Source organism: Pistacia vera, unplaced genomic scaffold (assembly GCF_008641045.1).
Source record: "Pistacia vera cultivar Batoury unplaced genomic scaffold, PisVer_v2 Contig1062, whole genome shotgun sequence".
Classification (NCBI taxonomy): domain Eukaryota; kingdom Viridiplantae; phylum Streptophyta; class Magnoliopsida; order Sapindales; family Anacardiaceae; genus Pistacia; species Pistacia vera.
In genome coordinates, this window is record NW_022195096.1 from 87,466 (window position 1) to 110,421 (window position 22,956).

The 22,956-nt window shown below is 37.1% G+C and overlaps 1 non-coding gene across 1 annotated transcript; it reads right to left on the reverse strand.

Annotated features, from left to right (window-relative positions):
• Nucleotides 1–17,389: 17,389 nt before the first annotated feature.
• LOC116131048 lies at nt 17,390–17,496 on the reverse strand. Its single transcript, XR_004128196.1, has one exon. It is a non-coding gene; the product is annotated as a small nucleolar RNA R71 (small nucleolar RNA).
• Between the last annotated feature and the right edge of the window lie 5,460 nt (nt 17,497–22,956).

Genomic DNA, 22,956 nt, shown 5'->3' on the forward strand with positions numbered 1-22,956 from the left:
ATTAACTCTACTTGTTTTATTTGTTGCTGCCTAAGTTAGGTATGAATATGCGGATTAAATATTGTTGCTTATGCATCATGATGGTGTTCTTGATATGACTTGAGTGTAGTGTAGGGTTTGTTTGAATTAGTTTGCCTGAGGACTTGCAAAAGCTAAGTGTGGGGGATTTGATGAGAATGCAAAATGTCATATTTACCCCCCTTAATGTCTAGTCCTTTTTACTTATTGTTGCCTAAATGTACTCATTATTATTCTATTTTTTATTTAGGTGGAAATGGAGGCGTTAAATGCAAAACGGAACTAATTAGGTGAATTAGGATATTTGACATTGCTTCATAATTTGGGCAAAACTCTTATCCGAGCTCCGATTGAGATGATTCAAATGCTGTGGAACCCTAAGAAAGAGATCTACAACCTTTGTGTTTGAGTTTGGAGAGATACTCTCTGCATCAAGGTTGTAATCGGGCTTGAAATGACGCATTGCACTTGCCGACTCTGGAACATTCCGCTTGTCATGCAATAAATAGGAAGATTTTTTACAGGAAGTTTTAAAGACCTGTTGCACACAAATTACAGCTGGAAAAAACCACTTTCCTATTTTTTAGGGCTTTATTTTATTTCCAATTAATCAGATTAGGATAAATGTTACTTTAGGATATTAGAATATTTTGAGGAGATTGAGTAGAATTAGAATTTGAATTTATAATTTTTAAAGAGAGATCAGATTGGGATATATCACACACGCCTCTCTTATCTCTTCTAGAATTTTCTTTTCCTTTGAGTTTGATGATGGCCATGAGTGGCTAATTTTCATAACTTGGTCAAAGGAAACGGAGACCTCAGAATCAATAAAACTGTGAGATCTATCTGTTTTTTAGTGTTCAATTTATGTTTGAGTGTGGATGTTTTTCTATGGATATTGTCATGATTGTTGCATTAATTACTAGGAGGCCTACTAGTTTATTATTTGTTGCAATCTACTACTAAGTTAGATATCAAATCCGTTATGTTTGATCCCTTTAACTTGTGAAGCAATTAGGGTTAAGAATTTTCTGCGTCAGGAATTGTTAAGTTAAGAAGACATTCAACTAAATTAAAACAACCGCTTAGTTTGTGTTGTTTAGCTTCATCGATCTCTCTAGTTTTAAGGCTGCCACGGATTAAATCTTTAGCGCTTTTCTAAGGTTGTTTAGTAGTAAGATTAATTAGATTGGTGTTCCTAATTAACTACAACTAAGGAGAGATAGGAAAATAGTTCAACAGTGAATAAGAGTAAGAATTGATTTATTTTGCATCAATGATTAGTTGTAAGATTCCGATGATGGATGTTGACTTAGACCAAGTTTCGTTATTTGATTGATTTCGGTAATTTAGGTTGAATTTCTTTTCCTGAAATTGTTTCTGTTTTACTAAAATCACCCCCCCATACTGGTTCACGTAACATAAAACTCGGCTAGACACTCTCCTGGGAACGATCCCTACTCACACTACTCGTGTATTTTTAGGGTCTTAATTCTGGGTGCCTACGATAGCACGCCAAGTATCGTTTAATAAAAGACATATTAAATAATAATGAACTTTATAGACTTTATATTTTCTACAATTGTAGATTCACCAAAATGAGCATTATGAACCTGTGACCAATAATCGAGAAAGACAACAGGTTGGATGTAATATCCCACTTGAGGTACGTATTTAAGATTTGCGTATTAGCTAAAAGTTATTGTTTTAACTTAAATTGATTTGTATGTTGAATGTTGCCTTGAAATGGGTTGAGTTTTGGTGAAGTTGGAAATTTAAACTTCGCGGGGCGAAGAATAAACTTCGCCGGGGCGAAGAATAAACTTCGCCGCGGCGAGGAGGAGAAGTGGCATTCGGGTAGGTTCTGCCCAATTTCGCCGAGGCGACGAAAAATTCTTCGCCGCGGCGAAGAGCCTAAAATAAAGATTCTTGAGTTTTCTAGAAAATTCTCCTTTTGGGACACAATGACCATTTTACCCCTAATTAGTAGGAAAAGTGGGGAGTAAAATGAAAGAAAATTAGTAGAGATTGTGTTTGTATGGGGGTGTAGTTGTAAAGAATCAAAGGATATAGATGGAATTTCCAAGAAAGGACAAGGGCAAAATGGGAAATGAAGCTTTTAATATGAACTAAAAAGAGTAAAGTGTAGAGAAAGCCCTCATTCATCTTCATTCCACCGCCTCTTCCATTGCCCTTATTCTCTCAATTTCTTCACCCAATTTTCCAAGAGTTCTAAGGTTTTAAGAAGCTTTTTGAGTAGAAATTTCAGCTAAAGCTTTCTAAGGTAAGAATCATGCTTTAGATGTAAGTTTTCTTGTATTATAGTGAAGTCTTATTTGGTTCTTGCTGCCTTTGGGGTTGTTTTGAGGTGTAGAGAAGAGACAAGCCAACAAAGGGAAGGAGAAGGTGCTAAGGAAACCATCTTTGCACAAAGTAAGTAAATCCAACCAAGTTGTGTTATGACTAAGCTTTGAGTAGAGACTTAATTTCTTATGTATGTACAGGTATACCTACTGAAAATTGAGATGAGATGTGTACTTAGTCTTAATAGTTGGGATTGATTAATATGAGAAGTGTTGTTGATATGTGGATTGAGAAGGAGTTTGAGATGGAGTTTGTGAGTGTTGTGTAATTCTTTTTGGGAGTGCTTTTCTTGACAGGGATTAGGAGTAATTGAGGGAGTTTTTCCCCAATTTGGATGGCTAGAAAAATGAAGTTTAGTAGTAATTTTCGTAGGGTGTATATGCACATGAGATGTTTGAGGAAATACCTAAGTGAAATCTGCCCTGTCACTGCCGTAACTTTCTGTATTTTGAGTATTACGGTTCGAACTGGGCTGCGATCAAAACAGAGAAGTTGTAGCCCTGTTTCTAAGCTTTGAAACGAGACCAGAAAAGTATATCCGAGATGTATAGCATAAGTTATGGCCGTTTTAGTGTGACTGGTGCAGAATGACTGTTTTGAGGAAATCTTGTCGTTGGCATTTCATTAGTGTATTATGGAACATGAGTTAGCTCTACACCTTAGTTTATACACTTGAGAAGTAGCTTGAGATTTAGTATAGAATGTGAGTATAAGTTCTTTAAGAGTTAAGAGAATAGAGTAGGTTGTGCGATGGGGAACCGTGAGTAATGGGTAGAGTATTCCCGCATGTACGCCGCATTGAGAGAGCGGCATGAGTATCAGCTAGAGAAGTGGTGTAGCCCGTGAGAGTGGCGTGCGGAAGAGGGCTATACCCGAGTACCGAGAGAGAGAGATTATAGACTCACATGGCCAAGGGTTCCGAATCCATGGATAACCGAGTCCGATCGGCTAGAATAAGTAGAGTCACGTAGAGTGGGAGTGAGTCCCGCCGTGCCCCCGGTGAGATGGGGTCGTGATTTATGAAAGAGTTATGAGAAAAGAGTTCTAAGAGAAAGAGAAGGAAAACTAGAGAAGTACCCCAAAGAGTTATTGAATGAGGAGTTGTAAGGAAAGAATTAGAGAAAAGAGAGTACGGGGCTAGAGTAGAGGATTTACTTACTGAGCATGTTTTAGTGCTCACCCCGTTGTTTTCCCTGTTTTGCAGGACCTAGGTGAGGACACTGTCGGATGGATGTCGGCGTGCGAGGAGGAGAGGGCTACACTATCCCTGAGTTTTTTTGATGACCTTTGTATACTTTGTACATTTTGTGTAAAAATGTTATGTTGTAAAAAGTAGTAATTGTTTAATAAAAGAAAAACTTGGGCCCAATTTCTTTATGTTATTTTATATGTATTTCATTATATCTTTGAGTAGTAGTACTATTTCAATGGAGATCCAATTTCATACTAGTATCGTAATCTTAGATATCCTCAAGTCGGAAAAGAAATTGTATAATCCTTGAAAAGCCATACTTGGCTGAGCCTGATCCTGATCCTGATGCCACTTTAGAAGTAAAGGATACTTATCAAAAGTGTCCTTGATGATGCTGATGGCGTTCAATGTTTGATGTTAGCATCGACGACACCAGTGCTGTAAAGCAGCATGAGAATATGGACGCTGCTTCCTTATTCTACACTCAAGGAGCTTTCAAAGGAAATGCTCGACATGAGGATACAAGGTGTCGAAAGCACGTTTGGGAGTCGTCTGACTAAAGGAGCCCAAGTTGGGCCTCATGTGTCTAAGATGATCGAGCACATAGAGGACGAGACTTTGGGTTGAGTTGGATGCAGAATTCAAATGGATTGATTCTGCAATCCTTGCCTGACTCTTATGCATTGTTCAATGAATTTCATATGAACACGATGGTGAAAACCCTGTCTAAACTTTTGAACATGTTGAGGACTGCCAGAGTAGCTTGAAGAAGTCCAAGCCTATTTTACTGGTTGCTGCCAGTAAGAAAGGGTAATGGCAAGGGTAAGGCCAAGGCCAAACAACCAAGCCTAAACCCAAAGGGCAGGTTGCTCTTAGGCCTAAGAGTGGCATAGGGAAGGGCAAGTAGTCTGCTTCTTTTTGTGCAAGCCTGTCACTAGAGGAAACACTGCAAGGCTTTCCTGCAAGCAAGAAGAAATCAGATGCTACGACTTCAAGTATGTTATGATTGAGTTAACTTCTCTCCCTAACATCTTAGGCCATTGACACGGATGTGGTACTCACATTGTACTGATGTGCAGGGACTAAGGCAGAGTAGAGAGCTGCCAAGGGAGAGGTGGACCTACGAGTTGAAATGGAGCACGTGTGGTTGCATTGGTTGTAGGGACTTACTGTTTATGTTTCCTACGGGCTTATTGTTGGAACTACATAACTGTTATCACGTACCTTTACTTCTAGAAATATTATTTTCAGTATCAGCTTTGGATAATATGGGTTCATCTTTGAGATGATATATGGATTGTTGTCTCTTAGTTTGAAGGTATTCTATTGGAATTGCAAGGTATATAAAGGATTATATGTTCTTGACTTAAAATAAAGATATTCTCAATGTTGAAACCAAGAAAGATAAACACAGCGATCAAAACCAGACATATCTTTGACACTGTAGATTGTGTCATGTAAATAAGACTCACATTGCAAAACTTCAAAGTGATGGAGTTTTGGACCCTTTTGACTTTCAGTCATTTGAGGTATGTGAGTCATGCCGTTAGGCAAGATGACCAAGTCTCCTTTCATAGGATAAGGTGAAAGGGCTACTGAGCTATTAGGCATCATCCATAGTGATGTATGTGGTCCACTAACGTTGAAGCCAAAGGTGAATATTCATACTTCATCATATTACTGATGATTTCAGTAGATCAGTATGTCTACCTTATGAGACATAATTGAAGCCTTTGATAAGTTCAAAGAATTCAGGAATGATACAGAATATGTTGGGCAAAAGTATTAAAGCTCTTCAGTCGGATTGAGAAGGTGAATACTAAGTTTTGGTTTTCTGAACCTAAAGGAATGTGGGATAGTATCACAACTCACCCTCCCATATACACTCAACACAATGGAGTGTCTGAAGGAGGTGATTATGGTTAGGGCCATGATGAGTTTTAGTGAATTCCTACATCGTTCTGGGGTATGCCCTAGAGACTGTACTCACGTTTTGAATCATGCGATGTCAAAGTCTGTAGATAAGACTGCATATGAACTATGGAGTGGGCGAAAGCCCAACTTGTCTTATCTAAGGATTTGGGGTTGCGAAGCTTATGTTAAGAAATTAACTTCGAACAAGTTGGGCCCAAAATCCTATAAATGTATATTTGTGGGGTATCCAAAGGAGACCAAAGGATACTACTTCTACCACCCAGAAGAGCGCAAAATTTTTGTTGCTAAATCTGGTGTCTTCCTAGAAAAGGAATATTTTCTAAGAAGTACTAGTGGGAGAAAAGTAGAACTTGATGAAGTTCTAGAACCATAAGACATACTAGACGAAGGGCGGAATGATGTACCATAGGAAGTGGTTGAGCATCAAGAGGAGGTTACTCCACAACTTGTGGATCAAAGTGAACCACCTTAGGTAGCACAAGAGCTACGTAGATCTGGGTGAGTACGCCATAAGCCCGAGAGATACGGTTATCTCATGACTCAACATCGTGATGTACTAGTCTACCAAGATGATGAACCCAGAACCTACGAAGACACTATATCGGATCCAAATGTAGTTAAATGGCTTGAAGCCATGAAATCTCAGATGGACTCCATGTACTAGAACCAAGTATGGTCTCTAGTGGAAACACCTGAAGCGGTAAAACCCATAGGGTGTAAATGGGTCTTCAAGAAGAAGACTGGCATGGATGGCAAGGTGCATACTTATAAAACACGACTGGTTGCCAAAGGTTTCAAACAAATTTATGGAATTGACTATGAAGAAACATTTTCGCCGGTTGCCATGATTAAATCCATCCAGATTATGCTTGCGATTGCTGCATATCATGACTATGAGATTTGGCAAATAGATGTCAAAATAGCTTTCCTAAACGGAAACCTTGAAGAGGATGTGTATATGACACAACTCGATGGTTTTGTTCTTGATGGGCAAGCTGATAGGGTATGCAAGTTGCAGAGATCCATATATGGACTCAAGCAAGCTTCAAGGAGTTGGAACATTCGTTTTGATGAAGACTAAAAGAATTTGGTTTTATCAAGAACGAAGATGAGCCCCGTGTTTACAAGAAAGTGAGTAGGAGCGTAGTAGTATTCCTAGTGTTATATGTCGATGACATACTTCTGACTGGGAATGATATACCAAACTTGCAGTCTGTAAAGACTTGGTTATCCAAGTGCTTCTCCATGAAGGACTTAGAGGAAACAGCCTATATCCAATAAAGATCTATCATGATAGATTGCGTAGGTTGCTTGGCCTAAGTTAGAGTGCATATATTGACAAAGTACTAAAAAGATTCAGTATGGAAGAATCCAAGAAGGGATTTCTTCCGATGTCACATGGTGTTTATCTCTCTAAGGAATTGTGTCCTAGAACAAAAGATGAGAGAGATAGGATGAAGAGGATCCCATATGCATCAGCAATTGGATCCATCATGTATGCCATGCTATGTACTCGGATTGATGTCTCATGTGCTTTGAGCACTTGTAGTAGATATCAATTGAATCCAGGTGAGCATCACTGGATGGCTGTCAAGAATATTCTTAAGTACCTAAAGAGGACTAAGGATATGTTCTTGGTTTATGGAGGGGAAGATGCGCTCACTATACGAGGATACAGTGATGCTAGTTTCCAAACGGACAAAGATGATTATCGATCATAATCAGGGTTTGTATTTTGTCTCAATGGGGGTGCAGTGAGCTGGAAGAGCTCCAAGCAAAGCACTGTAGCGGACTGTACAATGGAGGCTGAGTACATTGCATTGTCAGATGCAGCTAAGGAGGCTGTCTGGATTAAGAAGTTCGTTACTAAACTTGGTGTGATTCCCACGATTGTTGATCCTATAGACATCTATTATGACAACAATAGAGTAATCGCTCAAGCCAGGGAACCACGGTCTCATCCGAAGTCTAGACACATACTCAGACAATTCCATCTCATCAGAGAAATAGTTGAGAGGAAAGATGTGCAGATCAGTAAAGTGCATACTGACAACAATCTCGCAAATCTACTGACAAAGCCTCTATCGTAGCAGAAGCATGAAAGGCAGTTGAGATCATTTGGTATTAAATACATGAATGATTGGTCATAGTGCACGTGGGAGATTGTTATAGTAGATGCCCTAGAGCCAATCAATTATTGTAGAATTGACTCTTTGTAATAATGTTCATTGATCAATAAAAGGCGTTTTATACTATATCGCGTAAATCATCATTGTATGTATTGATATATGCCCTTAGAATGGTAGAACAATGACGAGGGTATCAAGTGTTTCAAATCTTGATAGTGAGAACACTATGAGCACATATGGTGGCCATTCTAGAAACGTTTGTAGCCCTAGTATTATTTTGAAGTAAGGGCACAGATAATACGGTAAGACTATCATAGTGTTGAGCGACCCTGTCGAAAGGCAGTGACTGATCTCACTTGTCAAGGTTGTTTGGTGACAGCCTGGTGCAACACATGGGTGCTTGCTGTAGGCAAGTTCATTGGACTGACCCACTAGAGGATTCCATATGGATGGTAACCCTAGTGTCTATGGAACAAATCCTCTAACGAATGGTAGTGCATGTGATCCTTAGACTTGAAATCACTGAAGCGCCTTGTGCACCGATTGGTGTAGTTTGACACTAGCCTAACGCAGTTTAATTTAGAGCTGTCAATACGATAGTGATTGGCTACATCAAGGAGTGTATCAAGAGTATGGTGGATAGACAGAGGATTCATTACTCCTGGTTATGGGAGAAGTTATCTCATGGCACAATTCAGTAAATGACAATGACACTAAAACTGTGGCCACAGTGGGATTAAGTTGTTGCTCTATCCAATTTATAATACAGGTCATTGGTCTAGTAACTGAATACACAATATCGAGAGTAACCGAAGGTTGACATTATTTCTATGCCTCGGTCTCATCGAGATAACACATGATGAAAGAATCGAATTGTACGGTAACCATATCATTGAGAGGTAGCTACTTTCCTGAATCTGAATCTATCGGGTGGCCATGATGCCTTGCTAAAGGCTAATTTTGGTCTGTATATAGTGAGACGATTAATTGGTGTTAATCGCGATACTAGACACTATCGGTATGATGAGGAGCCTATGGGTCACACACATGGAAGATAATTTAAGACTCAGGAAGTAAGAAGGGCGTTTTCGTCTTTTTAGGTGAAAGGGTATTTTGGTAATTTCACAGTGCAATTAAATTTGCTGACGTAGCCTTTATTTAATTTTTAGAAAAATTAAATAAGTGAGATTACGTTTAAATATGCGTTCGCATATATTTAAATAAATTATCATTATTGTTAAATGTTAATATATATTAATTGATTTTAATTGAGATAATGATAAACAAAATTAAAATATCTAAATGAGAGTGTTTGGAACAAGGGGTATTAGAGTTGGAGCCCAAGCCTATTCCATAAGGGAATAGGGCAATTAAAATTACACTATAAAAGAAAAAGTTTAATTGAGATACGATGATTATTCATTTCATTTTTAAAAGAAAAGAAAAAGTTACAGCTCCCAAAACACTCTCTCACGCCAGATTTGGGTTTTGGTTTTAAATCAAATACTCTTCACTTCTTCTTTGTTCTTAAGGCTAAAGAGGATCTAGCAAGTCCGTCTTTAGTTCTTTGCGATTATCTTTGTGTGGACTACATTTGTTCGATCCTACACTTGGGTCGGTAGCAAAATACGTTTAGAGACAAAGTTGGAGGAGCCTCCAAACGTGCGCATGATTTCTTAAAATCTAAACTAATTTTCTACAGATTCTTATTTTGATATAAACTGTAAATTTGTGCCCTGATGTTGGTTCTATGGAACAATCTGTGTTGTTATTAATTTTTGTTTTCTGCTGCGTCAATGGATCGTTTCCTAACATCACTCGGCTTGTTTGTTCAATTGGGAACATCTACAAGAGGCACTCACATCCTGCCAGTCAGCTTAGTTGATCGAGTGGGAACATCTATAATGGATACACCTTGCGTCGCCCCTCGACATGAAACACCTTCATTTGGCCTAGTTTACCTTCACTTAGACTGGACTACTCTCTAAGCTAAGTGCTCCTTAACTTAGAGAGTGGGGGGGCTAATTGTAAGGGCAAAAAATCATCTTGGGCTTTATCAGGTCCAAACATGAAACACCTACTATATGGCCCAAGGCCATGGCCTAATTCTTGTTGGGCCTACACTAAGATCCATATTATGAGTCAGCCCATTGCACCAACCAGAAAATTAATTAGTTGGATTCTCCAAACACTAAGTCTTCGCCTCCAACTAGGCCTCATCACTAGTCCACTTGGGCTAGCTCATCGACCCAAGATCACTCCAAGAACCCAGAGTTCTACTTAAACCCTACTTCATCCACTTCCTATTTTCATCTACATCCTAATCCATCTAAGATCTTAAATCTTGCATGAATTAGGACTTTTACTCCTCCGAAGGCAAGTAAATCAAGTCTTTCCTATTTACTGGAATTCTACCATTATAAACTCAAAGTCTTACTAGGATTCGAATATCCCATGACCACTATATATACAGAGGTCTTGCCTCTCATCAAGGATCCATTATTCAGTACCTCCTACTAGCTCCTAAAAGTTCTTGCTCCTAAGAACTAAACACCTTCGCTATAGCTCTAGTCTCTGAAAATTTTTGGTAAACCTTCCTCCCCTTAGCCCTTACTAAATAACATCTTTCAGCCTTGCTGACTTGAGCATCGAAGTGCCTAGGCTAGACACTACACCGATGTTTTACGTAAGCTATGTGTTTGTTCTCTCTATGTGTGCAGGTTCAGCAGATTGTCAGTGGCCTCAACCTCACAAGATTAGTCCGTTCCGTAACCATAGATTTTCACCATCTACAATACTTTAATGAAACAATAAATAATATATTTATCTATATATCTATATAATCCTGAGACATCCCCTATTTGATTGCCATGTAGGATTTTTAAAGCTTTAAAATTGGTGGATTTTGACACGTTGGATGATTGTTCAACACATTGCTACATGTGATTAATGATGATGTGGGATATGTACATTTGGCTGGATGTGATTGGTGATGATGTGGAATATGTGGATGAGTAGGATTTTTGGTTACATGTGGCTAAATGTAATTGGTGTTTGATAATTTTTTAATATTAATGACACATATTACACTGAACAGTTAGTAGTAAATTGGCCATAACTTACTCAATAAAAGTTCAATTGATGAACGGGTTAAAGCATTGGAAACTAGACAGATAGAGCTTTAATTTAATACATTATATTATATACTAAATTTGAATAACTGTAGACCCTTCATATTCTGGTAAAAAAGATATGATATCAATCTCGGTTTCCACTAAACATTCAATAGTAAATTGGCCATAACTTGCTTAAGAAAAGTCCAATTGATTAATGGATTGAAGCATTGGAAACTAGATAGACAAGGATTTAATTATATATATATATGCTAAATTTGGATAACTGTAGACCCTTCACATTCTGGTAAAAAAGATATGATATCAATCTCAGTTTCCATTGAACAGTAAATAGTAAATTGACTATAACTTGTTCAATAAAAGTCCAATTGATGAATGGATTGAAGCATTGGAAACTAGATAGATGGGGCTTTAATTTAATATACATATGATGAATTTGGATAACTGTAGACCTTAACATTCTGGTCGAAAATATATGATATCAAATAGTGGTATTCCAAAGGTCTATTTCAAATAAGAAGATATATAGATTGATGTTTGGTGGGTGTGTTTAATCCCTTCACATTCACATTAAATATCTATATATATTTATGTGATATGATACCATTCCACCATTTATACTTTATTGGACATCCCAAACATCTAATTATGTGTGTGTGTGTGTGTGTTCCAAACGTTTTTCAAAGTTCTATTGAGATTTAAATTATTGCACTCCTCTTTAATGCTACAATAATTTTTTTTTTTGTCTTATGTATTTGCTTTGTCTTGATCGATTGGGTTTACACAATGTTTGTCTATAATTGGGGTTCATTTCTAATAGTTTTCTTTTTTCTATATATCATCTTATAACCATTTTTTTTTTTTTATTAAGGGCAATTGCATAATGTCTCTACAAAGCAAGCTTAATACCATTATGCCACGTGGACTTTGTGATGAAGTAGATCGATATGATCAAACATAAAGAAATCATGGAAACAAAAGGTCAGAAGGGCTACTGCTTAAGGATTAAGGGGGTTGTGTATGGTTGCCTGCTTGGTTATTGTTGCAACAAAGACCCCTTTCAGATATATAATATATAATATTATATATATCATTGGTATGCAAGCCATAAATGGTTTGAAATAAAATGCTATGTCTCTAATATAATCTCTTTTGGTTTTTTAATTTTTGGTTATGCCAGAAGTCTTTACTGAACATATTTGGTAATTTACTTTTATGGATAGTATTATGATGATTATTGTTATGATATATGTTTTAAGTATTGTGTTGTTTTACCATGCCATTGCTAGTTGAAATTTGAATCGTATAATTGTATGCTGAATATTGACAATAATACCAACTATCAGGAAAATTGTATGTCGAACCATTCAACCATTATTGTCAATATTTTTTACTTTTGAGATATGTCAGGAAAATTGTATGCTGAACCATTCATCATAATTCATTTAATCATGTCAGATGCCATCTTAATTTAGTTATGGTGTTCTTAAGTTTATCTTCAAACTGTGTTTCTTCTTAGTTTTGATTTAAGTAAGATGTCGAACCATTTGGTTCGGCATTTGATGAATGGTTCAACATCTGACTATATCATTTTGATGAATGTCGAACCATTCATCTTAATTTTGATTTAAGAGTGAACCCTATGTCTGAGTTTACAATGTTTGGCAACTTTGGATGAACCAAAACAAGCGAGAAAGCAACCCAGTAGAGATGAAGTTAGATGCCAAACCAAATGTTTTAGCATTTGATAAATGGTTCGACATTTGACTATTTTTTTCAGATGAATGTCAAACCATTCATCTTAATTTTGATGTAAGAGTGAACCTTGTGTCTGAGTTTACGGTAGGGGTGGAAAAAAATCTGAAAACTGAACTGAATCGAAAAACCGGATCGAAACCGAATCAAAAATTAGGTTTTTTTTAGCAAACCGGTTTAGAAAAAAGGGTGAATCAATTATTCAGTTCAATTACAATTTACTTCCTCAAATAATTTGGCTACCTGGATCCGATTTTTTTTTTAAATGCCCTAAAACCTAAAGTCCCTAAATGTCTAAATCTTCCCCCCGTATTACATATAGACTATTATAGAATTACTAACTCATACCTCTCAAATCATAATCCTTAATAAACTCCTTAGTAAATCCTCATAACCCATTTGATTTCGACAACACCTCCATTCCAGGCCTTTAATCTATTTGATTTCCTCATCACCCATTAATTGTTTACACTGAGAGACAGGAGACGAGAGCCAAACAGAAGTTGTCGAGTTGTCGACAACACCACCAGGCATCACAGAGAAGGCCAATGACTAAGCAAGGTGACTTTATTTGTGAGCTTTCAGCATAGTGAAGTAGATTACAAATTGATAAAGTAAACACGTACATCAATGGAGATAACTATTAGAGTAAGTGCCCTAGAGCCAATCAATTATTGTAGAATTGACTCTTTGTAATAATGTTCATTGATCAATAAAAGACATTTTATACTATATCACGTAAATCATCATTGTATGTACTGATATATGTCTTTAGAATGGTAGAACCGTGACGAGGGTATTAAGTGTTTCAAATCTTAATAGTAATAACCCTATGAGCACATATGGTGGCCATTCAGAAACGTCCGTAGCCCTAGTACTATTCTAAAGTAAGGACACATATCATAATATGGTAAGGCTATCATAGTGTTGAACGACCCTGTCAAAAGGCAGTGACGGATCTCACTTGTCAAGGTTGTTTGGTGACAACTTGGTGCAACACGTGGGTGCTTGTAGACTGACCCACTAGAGGATTCCATATGGATGGTAACCCCAGTGTCTATGGAACAAATCCTCTAACGAATGGTGGTGCATGTGATCCTTAGACTTGAGATCACCGGAGCGCCTTGTGTACCGATTGGTGTAGTTTGACACTAGCCTAACGCAGTTCTATTTAGAGCTGTCAATATGGTAGTGATTGGTTGCATCAAGAAGTGTATCAAGACTATGGTGGATAGACAGAGGATTCATCACTCCTAGGTACAGGAGAAGTTATCTCACAACACAATTCAGTAAATGGCAATGACACTAAAATGTGGCCACAGTGGGATTGAGTTGTTGCTCTATCCAGTTTATAATACAGGTCATTGGTCCAGTAACTGAATACATAATATCGAGAGTAACCGAGGTGGACACTATTTCTATGCCCCAGTCTCGTCAAGATAACGGATGATGAAAGGATCAGATTGTACGGTAACCATATCGTTGACATGTAGCTGCTTCGCCAAATCTGAATCTATCGGGTGGCCATGATGCCTTGCTAGGAGCCAATCTTGGTATGTGTGTAGTGAGACGATTAATTGGTGTTAATCACGATACTACACACTACCGGTATGATGAGAAGCCTATGGGTCACACACATAGAAGATAATTTAAGTACCAGTTTAGAAGAAGGGCATTTTCTTCTTTTTAGGTGAAAGGGTATTTTGGTAATTTCACAGTGCAATTAAATTTGCTGAGATCATAGCCTTTATGTAATTTGATATTAAAATTAAATAAGTGAGATTACGTTTAAATATGTGTTCGCATATATTAAAATAAATTATCATTATTGTTAAATGTTAATATATATCTATATATTATTGTTAAATGTTAATATATATATATATTGTAAATATATATTAATTGAATTTAATTGAGATAATGATAAATTAAAATTAAAATATCTTAAAGGGGATGTTTAGATACAAGGGGTGTTTGGGTTGGAGCCCAAGCCCATTCCATGATGGAATAGGGTATAGTGTTCACTATATAAGTGCACACTTTGTGGAGAGAAATTTGAATTGAATTCATTTTCATTCATTGAAAAAGAAAACAGTCCAACCCCTTGAAACAGTCTCCACGCCAGTTTTTCTTTTTGCTAAAAATCAAATACACTTGAATTTTCTTCTTGGTTCTTAAAGGCTAAAGAGGATCTAGCAAATCCCTCTTTAGTTCCTTAAGGTTATCTTCGTGTGGACTATACCGATTCGATCCTACAGTTGGGTCGGTAGCGAAATACGTTCAGAGACAAGTTGGAGGAGCCTCCAAACGTGCATATGATTTCTTAAACTCTAAACTAAAATCTGCAGATTCTTATTTTTGTATAAACTATAAATTTGAACCCTGATCTTGTTTCTATAGAACGATCCATGTCGTAAATATTTTTGTTTTCTATTGTGTAATTGGATCGTTCACTAACAATAACAGGTTAACAACTACTACTATGTCTATGAAATTGATTAATAATTGACCAAAACTCCTTCGATTTCATAGCCATTTGCTTCAATGCCATGCACCAGTTCGAAATTCACTTCACTTTCCCGGTATATTTCATTCTACTGAATGGAATCCCTATTTCATGACTTGCTGTCTTTCTAACAAGAATACTTCTAGTGAGCTCCTTTCACTCTTGACTTGCGTTTTCTTTTGTGGGCTTTTGATAGTTTTAAGTTTTATTTGGGTTTTGCTGAGTTGTTTGTATCTACGCCATGTGTTTGTAAATATGTTTGTAAGAAATTTGGCAATGAGATTTTTTATTTAAATTTTAAGATTTGTAACATATACAGTTGAATTTTAACTTGTTAAGCTATGTATTTAAATAAAGTAATATATTCGCTCAATTAATTCTTAGAAAGCTAATAGAGATTTAATATGGTATAATATATATGAAGAATTTGGGGAAAACGGACAGTGAGCCAAATGATAATCCGAGAATTATACTGTTTTTATTAGGCTTTTAGGCTGGATTTTAGATACTTTTTAGTTCTTTTATGCCTGAATTGTTACTTAATTCTTTACATTTCATGTTTTAGGCTAAAATGGACATTTTGAGCAAATAATGAGCGAATTGGAGTTTCTGGACTCAGAAGTAAGCGGATCTCAGAATTTGGGAGAGTTCTAAAGCAGAGTAAAGCACTATGAAGCTTGTTCCCATGGGAGAGCACCGAAGATCGAAGATTCAAGCAAAGAAGCAAGCGAAGGATAATTCTATAATTTCAGAATTCTTCATACAGGTTCGCCATGGCAAAATGAGTCACGCACGAGAATCCATTTCACTTCGTCGCCGCGGCGAGATTTCTTCTTCGCTGCGGCGAAGTCTGCAAATCCCAGATTTTGTAAAATGCACAGTTTCATTTTTAGGCAAAGTTTTAGGTTTTGGGGGAGGTATAAAAGCAAAACTTTACCATTTTGAGGTAGAGTCGTGTTTTACTTAGTCTAGAGCAGCTTTTTTATCTTCTTAGTTTTAGATTTGACGAATTTGTGTTGAAAAGTGAGAAGATTTGGGATTGAGCAATTGATTTTTATTATTTTCATATGATAGTGCAAAGATTGTGTGATTATTCTGGAATTATTGTTTTTAATTGATGAACATGATGAGATTGAGAAATGAGTCATGTTAAGCTTCTTGGGTAATCACCATTGTAGTATTAAATGCTAGAGATAGATTTAAGAATCAATGAAATCAATCTAGGATTCTAGGTGCTTAATGAGCTTAGAATTATTAATCTTCAATTTGTTGGGTGCGGAAGTTTAATAGGGAAAAGTAGGAAAACATAGCCTAAGAAGGTATGTTTACAATTTAGAGAATTTGATTTACAATCAATGCATGTGAATATGGAAATAGCATAATCTGTAGGTTTAATCCATAGAGTCCGAATGAAATCAAAACCCTACCCGTTGTTTTAAATTGGTATTACCTTGTTTTAATCTCGCTTTCATAATTTAGTTTTGAATATTTAGAATTTTCTGTTTTAGTTTTAAGTTTAATTTTCTCCCATTAATCCAAACAATTTCGATTGCTCCAACTTGAAAACAGTAGAAAACTTGGTGCTTAGCAACCAATCCTCGTGGGAATGATACTCACTCATCACTTTATTACTTTGTGCGACTAGTGCATTTGCTATTTTTGCATGTTATAGTAACAATGCATCAAGTTTTTGGCGCCGTTGCCGAGGATTGAGTTTTGTGTTAACATTAATTTTTTCTTGTGTTAGCTAGATTGGAGTTTTATTTTTGCTTAATTGTTGTTTGTGTAATTTTTGTTATTTTTTTAGGTTAGTTTGTGATCTCACTCTCTCTATTTTTCTGTGTAGTTTATGTGAAAAGCAAGATGTCAGCCAATGGTTCTTGCTGATCCCGAGATTGAAAGAACCACCAGAAGACTAAATAGAGAGGGAAGAGAACGAGAAGCCAGAGCTGAACCAGAAGTCATAGTTATAGGGATGGCAGAGAATAGAACACCGAGGGAATTCTCAGTTCCCACAGTTGAAGGCAATGGGTCAAGTATTACTAGACCAGTGGTACAAGCCAACAACTTCGAGATAAAGCCGGCAATCATCCAGATGATCCAGCAGTCAGTTCAGTTCAGGGGTGATTTGAAGGAAGATCCAAATCTATACATTGCAAATTTTTTGAAGATTTGTGATACGTTCAAGTCAAACGAAGTGTCAGATGATGCAATCAGATTGAGACTATTCCCATTTTCATTGAAGGATAAAGCTAAGGGATGGTTACTGGCACTACCATCAAGAACAATCACCACATGGAATGATTTAGCACTGAAGTTCCTGACCCAATTCTTTACTCAAACAAAGTAGACAAAGATGAGAAATGATATCAAATCATTCATTCAGGAAGAGTCAGAATCATTGTATGAGGCTTGGGAGAGATACAAAGAATTATTGAGAAGGTGTCCACATCATGGGTTGCCTATTTGGATGCAAGTCCAAACATTTTATAATGGATTAACGGTGAATGTGCAAACTATGGTGGATGCAGTCTTTGGAGGAGCACTATAGAATAAGACTCCAGAAGAAGCTCACGAGTTGCTTGAGGTTCTGGCAAGCAACAATTATCAAAGACCTAATGAGAGGGTGCAACCAAAGAAATCTATGGGTCTTCATGAAGTTGATGCGTATACAACCATTTCAGCCCAACTAATAGCACTTCAGAAATAGTTGGGAAGTATGCAGGTAAATTCCATTCAAGCTCCTTAACTAACTTGTGATTTTTGTGCAGGTAATCATGTGAGCAGTGATTGTCAATAGGGAACACGTTTTCCTCAACATCATCATCATCGGAGTAGGTTAACTACTTAGCTGGAAATCAAAGGCAATCGAACAATCCGTACTCCAACACATATAATCCTAGTTGAAGGAATCACCTGAACCTGTCTTGGGGCAATCAAAACCAACATAATCAACAAAACAATCAATAGAATCAAAGGGCATTGCCAAACAACCAAACAGGGGTTAACAACCAACAAGGAGACCCAAGAGTGACAACTGGAGGACATGTTTGGGAAATTTATGCAAGAGACCACAGGTTTTATGAATGAGACGAGAACTAATTCCAGAAATCAAGGGGCGTCCATTCGAAACTTGGAGGTACATATGGGGCAGTTAGCTGAAAAGCTAAATGAGAGACCACAGGGGTCTTTACCAAGCAACACAGTTACTAACCCACGTGAGCAAGCAAATGCAATAATTTTGAGGAGTGGGACAGTTTTGGAAGAGGTTGAAAAATCAAGAGAAGAAGAAAAGCCACCAAAGGAAAAGGAAGAATCTAATGACGAAGTAGATGAAGAGATAGTTGCTGAAGAGAAACCATCTATTTCTAGGGAAGAAGAACAGAAACGGGAAGTGAGGCAAAGACAAAGGAAAGAGAAATTGCCATTTCCCCAGATACCACCAAAATTGGCACATCACACTCCACCTGTGCCATTTCCTCAAAGACTGAAGAAAAAGAATCAAGATAAGCAGTTTTCCAAATTCATTGAAATATTTAGAAAATTGCATATCAGCATTCCTTTTGCAGATGCATTGCAACAGATGCCGAGCTACGCAAAATTTCTTAAGGAGATTTTATCAAACAAAAGGAAGTTAAAGGATGAGGAAACAGTGATGCTGACGGAGGAGTGCAGTGCCATTCTCTAAAAGAAGCTACCCCCGAAACTCAAAGATCTAGGGAGTTTTACTATTCCTTGCATTAGAGGAGATATTACTTTTGATCGAGTTTTATGTGATTTAGGTGTTAGCATCAATTTAATGTCTTTTTCTGTTTTCAGGAGATTGGGAATTGGTGAAGTGAAGCCAACAACCATGTCGTTGCAACTTGCAGATAGGTCCATAAAACATCCATGGGGTATAGTTGAAGATGTGTTGGTAAAGGTAGACAAGATTATTTTTTCGGCAGATTTTGTTGTATTGGACAAGATTTTAGTGTCATTGCCATTTACTGAATTACACCGTAAGATAACTTCTCCCGTACCCGGGAGTGATGAATCCTCTGTCTATCCACCATAGTCTTGATACACTCCTTGATGCAGCCAATCACCACTGTATTGACAGTTCTAAAAAGAACTGCGTTAGGCTAGTGTCAAACTACACCAATCGGTGCACAAGGTACTCTGGTGATCTCAAGTCTAAGGATCACATGCACCACCATTCGTTAGAGGTTTTGTTCCATAGACATTAGGGTTACCATCCATATGGAATCCTCTGGTGGGTCAGTCTAGTGAACTTGCTGTGGTATATCCGCCTACAATAAGCACCCATGTGTTGCACCAGGTTGTCACCAAACAACCTTGACAAGTGAGATCAATCACTGCCTTTTGACAGGATCGTTCAACACTATGACAGCCTTACTGTATTATCTGTGCCCTTACTTTAGAATAATATTGTCGCTACGGACGTTTCTAGAATGGCCACCATATGTGCTCATAGGGTTCTCACTATCAAGATTTGAAACACTTGATACCTTCGTCACGGTTCTACCATTCTAAGGACATATATCAATACATATTGCAATAATAATGATTTATGCGATATAGAATAAAATGCCTTTTATTATTGATTAATGAACAATATTACAAAGAGTCAATTCGACAATAATTGATTGGCTCTATGGCATCTACTCTAACAATCTCCCACTTGCACTATAGCCAATCATTCATGTATTTAATACCAAATTATCTCAAGTGCCTTTCATGCTTTTGCTGTGACAGAGGCTTTGTCAATGGATCTGCAAGATTGTCGTCAATATGCACTTTACTAATCTGCACTTCTGATGAGATGCACTTCTGATGAGATATTCAGCACTCAAGCACTTGTTGGCAAAGCAAGAAGCGAAACCTCGGCTGATAAGATGGATCCTATTGCTACAAGAGTTTGAGTTGGAGATACGAGATAAGAAAGGGTCAGAAAATGTGGTAGCGGACCATTTGTCAAGGATTGAATGACCAATTCAGGGAAATGAAGAAGAAACCCAAATCAGAGAAACTTTCCCGAATGAGAAATTGATGAGAGTGGAGGAAGCACCGTGGTATACAGATTTTGCAAACTACTTGTCAGCAAGAGTGCTCCCCATTGGCATGACCTTACAACAAAAGAGGAAGTTTTTCTCAGATTTGAAATACTATTTCAGGGAAGAACCATTCCTTTATAGACACTGTGCTGATCAGAAGATACGTAGGTGTGTGCCGGAAGAGGAAATGGAAAGTATTCTAAGGTATTGTCATGAGAGGGAAGTAGGTGGCCATTTTAGAGGAGCTAGGACAACAACCAAGGTTCTTCAATCTGGGTTTTACTGGCCAACCCTTTTTAAGGATTCTTTCTGGATGGTTCAGGAATGCGACCAATGTCAATGGAGTGGTAATATTTCAAAGAGGGATGAGATGTTGTTGAACAACATCCTTGTAGTTAAAGGTGGAATAAATGGGCCGAGTTAGGCGGGTCAACCCTAACCTGGCCCGCATTAGAGAGGGTTCAACCTGGCCCGCCTATAAGGCGGTCCGGGTTGAACCCAACCCGCATGCAACCCCCGGGCGGGTCGGGTTGCTATTTTGTTTGCATTAGCCAACCCGATGGGTTGGCTTGGTTGGCCCAAAAAAAATAAAAAAAATTATTTTTTTCAAGTTTCCCCTATTTTTTTAATTCTTTTAATTAAACTATTATGATTGAACTCTTACAAACAAATAATTTTACACAATAATATTAAACTATACTTCTAAATCATAAATATTAAAATGTATAAAACTTCGTAATATTTGACATATTGTTATTATTATTTTTTATGGTACGTAAAATATAAAAAAAAAAATACTAAAGTCTTATTCTCAAATTTCCATGTCTTGTATAAAATATAATTCATTATTCTGCTAAAATTTCATCAATTGAATGAATAAATCTAATTTTTCTTATACTACAATTTTATTGTATTAAAATTGAATTAATATTTGAAATGTTAACAAAAAAAGAATTAATTTAATTGAATTATTGATATTTGAAAAGTTAACTAAAAACAATTACATTTATTCATTTATAAATTGTTAATTATTTATTTGAAAAGTTAAATAAATAAAACAAAATAAAATAAAAATAAAAAATATGGATAACCCGGCCCGACCCGCAGCCGAACCCGACAGGTTAGGGTTGGCGGGCCAGGTTGGGCTAGCCATTTTCCCAAAAATGGCGGGCCTAACCTAGCCTACCTTTGTTGGTGGGCGGGTTAGGACCAACCCGCCTAATTAAGTAACCCGCCGAGGGCCGGGTCGGGTCTGGCCGGGCAGGTTACTTTTCCACCTCTACTTGTAGTTGAGTTGTTTGATGTATGGGGAGTTGACTTCATGGGGCCCTTCCCAAATTCTTTTGGGAACACATACATTTTGGTAGCAGTGGATTATGTATCAAAGTGGGTGGAAGCAGTTGCATTGTCGTCTAATGATGCTAGGATAGTGATTAATTTTGTGAGAAAGAATATTTTTTCAAGATTTGGAGTACCAAGGGCAATCATTAGTGATGGAGGATCGCACTTTTGCCATAGGCAATTTGATGCCCTATTGGGAAAGTATGGGGTAAAACATAGAGTTGCAACACCTTACCATCCACAGACTAGCGGGCAAGTGGAACTGTCGAACAAAGAATTGATGGGAATTTTAGAAAAGACAGTTAATGCATCTAAGAAAGATTAGTCACGGAAATTGGATGAAGCATTATGGGCATATCGAACTGCATTTAAGACTCCGATTGGTATGTCTTCATTTAGGATGGTTTATTGATAATCATATTTTACACTATGATTTTTCATTGAATTTTGATAGGATTTAGGATACTTTTCATACAATTTGGGCCATAATTGCTACATAATTCTATTAATTTGTCTTTGCAGGCCTAAACGATGATTTTTAGCATAAATGACAGTTTTGAGCGTAAATTGTGTACCTTGAGCTTGGAAACTTGGAATGACCTGAATTTAGAAGCTTTGGAAATCTAAGAAGGAGAGCTATATGTTTTGGGTTTTTCCTAATTCTGACGGGACAAGGGTGAAAATTTGGCTTGAAGTCGTGAAAAGTACGCTAGGAACTGAAGAAAAAACGTCTTTGGACGTGCTTCAGTATTTCTGCCATAACTTGATCTGTAGACCTTGTATTGTGCTGAATCTTGAACGACCAAAAAGATAATTGAAAGGGATACAATTCATATGTTTAACACATTTCCAGATTCAGACTCTATTAGGCTCAAATTTGGCCTGAAATTCTTTGCCGCGGCGAGGAAAAATCTTCGCCGCGGCGAAACCTGCATCAGATGTAAAAATAAAACGACACATTTTGGCTTGCTAGGGCTTCATCCTTAAGTGAGAGAGGTATAAATTAGAGTGAAAAGGAAGAGAAAAGGGTCTTGGTTCGTCATTTGGGAGGCAGCTCATGGAAGGAGAAGATTATTGAAGATTTGGGCTTCAAATTAGAGAAGATTTCTCCATCTTTTGCTTGTTTTTCAATGATGAATCTTGATTCAGTTTGTTTTTGTTATTTTATTTCTTTTTTGAGTATGAACTGAGTTGTTTAGCTAGGGTTTGATGTAACCTTGATACAATGATTCAAATTTATATGAATTGATTTACTTTGAGTTTTAATTTCATGATTGAGTGTTTATCTCTTTGCTTAATGACTTTTGGATGCTTGATCACCATTCAAATGTGTGTTGTTCACAATGAGACTGAGAAGTGATTTGTGATTGTGCCTCTTGAGATAAATGCCGTAGATTAAGCAAACGCTAGAGATAGGTTTAGCGATCTATGAAATCTAGATAGAATTTCATAAAGCTTAAAAGACTTTCAACTATTAATCTTCATTTTGTTAGGTGCGGAAGCTTAATAGGGATAAGTAGGG